Source organism: Cydia fagiglandana, chromosome 3 (genome assembly GCF_963556715.1).
Source record: "Cydia fagiglandana chromosome 3, ilCydFagi1.1, whole genome shotgun sequence".
Classification (NCBI taxonomy): domain Eukaryota; kingdom Metazoa; phylum Arthropoda; class Insecta; order Lepidoptera; family Tortricidae; genus Cydia; species Cydia fagiglandana.
In genome coordinates, this window is record NC_085934.1 from 20,681,849 (window position 1) to 20,687,518 (window position 5,670).

The following is a 5,670-nucleotide window of genomic DNA, read 5'->3' on the forward strand; positions in this document are numbered from 1 at the left end:
ATGTTGAGATAGACACAGACAGTCACAACTAATGTTTTATATATTTTATTATAATTTAAACACCGAATTGTCTTGGTACTTGTACTTTCTGCCACATAAGCCTCAAAAATTACCTGTTGGCTGTAAATCATCTTTCAAATTAACCGTTTACGTATACAAAACATTTTTAATACTTACATTAGAATACATAAATAATACAACTGTATAGCAACATAAACATTAACCATTCAGAGTAATAATAATGCATTGATATTCATAAAATAACGTCATCACATCACCTTTGTCCTTTAGGGTTACTACTTTTAATTTCAGTTCTATCCTCTAGCCGCCCATACGTCAAACCTTGCCAAGCAAAATTAAATTTTATTCTGTCAACACAAAGTTCAAATTAGAATGGAACAGGAGTCCTTTTTATAGGTCTCTGGGCGGCTAGAGGTTATCATCCTAAGACCCAAGGTCCTACATATAGTACTTCTTCAGTTCGATGAAATTTAAATAATATTCAATTGAAACAGAGTTGCATTCCTTTTGTATCGTTAAATTTTCTAACAAAGAAAAATCAACTCTATTCCTTGCACTATAGATTCAGATTTAAGTAGCAATTTTTGGTTTATTCATTTGTATGGCTGGGACTTAGGAAACGCAAATATTTGTTTGCTAGAGAACATTTTTATAACCAAGGAGACAATGTTTATAGTAACCCGTTATAAAATTAGATCATATTACTTATAAGTTATAAAACTTTAGTGCAAGTATCAAGCTCCTTTGTGCGCGGTGGCATTACGCCATAGTCGCCATACCATCGCTGTATCTTTCTCATTTTCAACCACATCTCTGTACAAACCATCAAAGAATATTTTAACTCGTCAATTGCATAAAATCCAAAAGATACAGCTTCGAAAATTGTGCATTATAAAGCTTAGTACACAAGTAAATATGCCACGTAAATTACACAACTATTTGTACAGAACAAATGTACACCAAACAGATACTTTATCATAAGAATGTGTGTACTGGCCTTTCGTCGCGCCTATGGCTCCATTCGCACAACAGCTTTTTCAACGCGCGTTAAAAAAGGAATGACACAAATGGATAACCATGTATCTATCTATTCACACGACAGCGGTGGCGCTTTTTATCAAGCGTTGTTGGATTTTCGACTTTAAGCCTTGGTCGTTAAATCGAATTTAGAGTGCGGACAGATTCAAACGCTTTTTTATTGCGCGTTAAAAAAGCTGTCGTGCGAATGGGGGCTATAGCTTGCCAACAAAAAGAGTAGCAATTAAAAAATGGTAACACTGTAGTGTTGTCCCGTTTTCTTTTTTTTTTCGTCCACCTGGACAGGCTAAAGCTCTAAGCCATACTGCCTCGTCCAGTTTTCTTATATAAATTGGTTTGAAAAGACGACACTACAGTGTGGCCGATTTTTAATTTCTACTCTTTTTAGCCAAGCTGTAACATACACTGACGGAATCAATAAACATTTATACAGTTACGGATTAGGAGGGCGCTTATCTTGAATTATATACTTACAGCTGGCCAATGATAATATTCAGCAGAAAAGTGCTTTGCACAAACTGCACATTTTACACTTGTTAAAATCAAAACTGAACTTTCAGGTAAAAGAATTAACAAGCTTCTATAGTTCGTGATTTTAGCATTAGAAAAAGACTACGCGATCATGAGGAGTCTTTTAATTGAAAAGAAAAAACTAATGAAAGCAAAATAATGTAAATAATAGTATATGATTAATAATAGTTACATATTTGCCGTGACTTATTTTTCAATAAAAATACACGTCATGATTGATTACTTTTTTTCTAATCCTAAAAAAAACAAACTATATTATTCGTAATTTAGAAATAGGCAAAATACTACTATAGTACTTGACTGGAAAGAAAGTTTATTATCAATTTTAAGATCCTGGCAGTTAGAGTTAGTTAGACCAAGAAAAGTCTGCAGCGATTTTGATAGCCCACGCAGTGCAAGTGTTATTTTAAATATCAAACTTCTATAAATTATGACGTATAAATGACACTTGCACGGCGTGGGCTATCAAAATCGCTGCAGAATTTTCTTGGCCTAACTCTACATGTCTGTAAGATACAGTGTGTGCTCAATATTTTCACAGGCTAAATGTAAGTACCTACACATTTATACTTATAAAACGCCTATTACGAACAAAATATTTTGTGCTTTGAAATTTGAACACATCACGCACAAAACAAAAGGGATATGTACTAAGATGTCCGGAATCATAAACTGCGTTTATATTTCGGGTACTAAAATGACGGTCCGTGGCCAATTTACTAAAAAATCATAAGTACTGCTTTTGTATCCTTGTGCCAGCCAATGTACATTAACATGTAACTTTAAGTAAGTAGCATTTCGTTTGTCTAATGAAATTTTCGAACAAATGAAATTCAACCCAATTAGGTCAATGTGGCTAATTCCGTCACAGGGACTATTCCGTCCACTAACGTTTCTCGAACAACATTGATAATTTCATTCACAAAACAGCGATCGCTTTTAGTTTCAGCAATCAAAAGCAAATCGTTTTATTCCCTACGATTGATCAAATAAATATACGGTCGTGGACGGAATAGGCCCTATGACGGAATTAGCCACATTGACCTTAATACAAATATAATAATCAAACATTCCTAGCTGTAATTTTGTATGGTAGGCGGCATGAGGATGTACCTACCAATTTTGTACTAATATAACAGATCAGGCCCCTATTTCACCACCCTGACAATTTTCCCCCAACGTTGACGATTTACCGTACATTGCCGGTCCAACAAATGAATATTGGCGTGCACCATCATTACCTACAGACGTAGTGCATGATCCATCGTATTTTCACGGAAACGTACGAACGTGTCATGCTATTTCAGTCAGTCTCAGTACAAAAGTACTGAAGTTGGCTGAAGTAGCATGACAAATACAAACGTTTCCGAGAAAATATCTAAAGGATTGTGCATTACATCTGTACAGTCAGCAGCAGAAGTTGCTAGGTGGGCAAGGTGTTCAGAATTACCTTGACACGCTCTTATTCTCTTAACAATAAAGTCGCGTCAAGATCTTTTTGAACACCTGGCCCGCTTAGCAACTTCTGCTGCTGACTGTACTTAGCGGCCCAAAAATTTACAGAAAATCGTCAGTATCAGTTGTCGATTGCCAGTACAGGGGCCAAAGACAAATAGGATTAATCGAACTGTCATTTTTGTATCTGGCATATAAAAGTCAACAAATAAGTATAACGTCTCTCTGTATCTTTAGGTATTTAAATAAATGTAAACAAACAATTTGTACATTTTCGGGTAGTTTTAACATTTATTGGTTAACCAACCAAATATACAAAACCGCCTGGATCTGTCAATGAACGACCTGACTTTATTTGATCATGTAATGTTTTGATCTACCCTTAACTGGCTTAAGGAGCCATTTGAGGGTAGATTTTGTTTACTTGTATTTAAATACCTAAAAATACAGAGTATAATGATAATAATTCAGCTAGAGAATAAATTCTGTCTCGAAGGCCACAGCAGATCTCGACCGTCCTACCCCCGACTACAGTTAAACACCGACTACCTACCTGACTATACCGACGGACGCGGCGGCGCCGAGTACCGAATAATGGCACAGATATTAAACAACAACAATAAGCTGCAGAGACTGACCCTCTCGCATAGAAACTTGTTTGCAGGCATAAATTCATGATTATCTAAGACTTTAAATATTTGATTGGTAAGGTGCAACGGGGTAATTTCGACTGCGGAAGATATATCGATTAGTTGAAATTACCCCGCAATCAAAATATCCCGCTGCACCTTATCATTGGTGCTCAAACGAGCTGAAATTATTTTCAAAAGTACCAACGTAGTAAGCAGTGAATAAAACAAAATATAATCAGAAGACAGTGAACCTGGTCAATGACACAGAATAGTAGCTAGATACAAAAGGTTCACTCTTTAAACAAAACGCGTTTATTACGACAGGCGAGGAATGACCGCCAGCAAGCGCAGGCGTCCGTTCCGAAGCAGTGCAACTACTACTGCTAGACACCGAAATTGGTGTGGACCGCGTGTACTTGTAGCGACGCGACGAAATCGCGGAGTGAGCCACGCCTGACAATGTCAATAAATTGCACTACTACTAACAATTATGAACTAGTGACGGGTGAGCCTTATCTCATTGCAATAGAGTTTACGAATGGTTAGTTAATTCTGTAATTTATTGATTACCATACCTATTTCATTTTGTGAACACTTTAAGGGATAATACACATTGCATTAAATTTGTACGACTGTATACAAGTATTTCAGTAGTGTTTTAACGTCTATGCCATCATTGGTACTATGGTTCGTTTTTTTTAGCATTAGAAAGAACTCCACAGAAGCAAGCGTGCAGTTTTTATCAGTCCCTTTAATTGTTAATAATTATTGAATTATCTAATGTAGCATGGTCAATACATATAATTTACTTCAAATTATTACCGCTAAAAGTGCCGGATTTGGAACCACAAGCTTACTTCTGCGAAGTTCTTTCTAATGCTAAAAAAAACGGACTATACATATTATATTGCTTTCTTCTATAGCCAATAATTAAGACAAGTAAGCCCCGCGGCGTCGCCTGCAATATAATCCCAGTATATTTCGTAGTTAAAACTCCAACAACAATAAGGAAATATATACTTACAGCGCTACTTCAGAAATTAAATTACATTACAGTGATAAAAACTATTTTAATCTATTAAATGCATATTACCAACATATTGTACTATTTAAACAAATCGATGGCCGATCGTTTTAAAAAAAAAACTTGTACTCGCATAATTTGATCAATAAAAAGAAACTATTAAAATAAATTTTCACATACAATATACATCGAATACAATATAAAATCTCCATTACATTAATTGAATTGTGAATAGTCAAATCCTCTCGAAACATTATACACTGTACATTGATAGAATATTCGTGGACAGTCGCTCATCGGTCGCTTGTGTGTGGGCGAGACAGCACTACACGTATATAGCGTTGTCCCGCTCGCTCACCGGCGCATCTAGACCGCCTTACATACAATTAGATCGGGTATTATGAAAGTTTTCACTACCAGATCAGTCAACAACATTGATACATTTATAGACCAAACAAGGACGCACAAATATTTAAACAATTTGAAATTCGTTCACTCACACTGCGCGTTTGGTTCGAAAAATGATTCCCGTCGTGAAAAAATATACCTAGGTATAATGGTAAATAGAAATAGCCAAAAATGTTAATTTTAACACATGTACCCGACAGTTGGCGCTGACCAAAAGCCCGACTGTCGGGTGCACTGTTCGTAGCGACTACGCGCTTCATACGGCGAAAACGAGGCTAAATAAATAATTAAATTCGCTACATCTCTAGTTCCGTACACGCCGGGAAGAAGTTGATATCTCTCGGGAAAAAATAGAAGAAATTTGAACCTTATGCCATTTACTTTTAAGTTCAAATTTCTTCGGTAGAATATCACGAGTTATCAAGTTCTTCCCGCCGTGTACGGAGTTAATCTTGGGTATTCTACTAATGTCATTTAAACACATTACACTCCAAAACAAAGGTCAAGTATAAAACTGAAAATAGTCTTCATACGACGGGAAACATTGTCCATGTGTGTGTT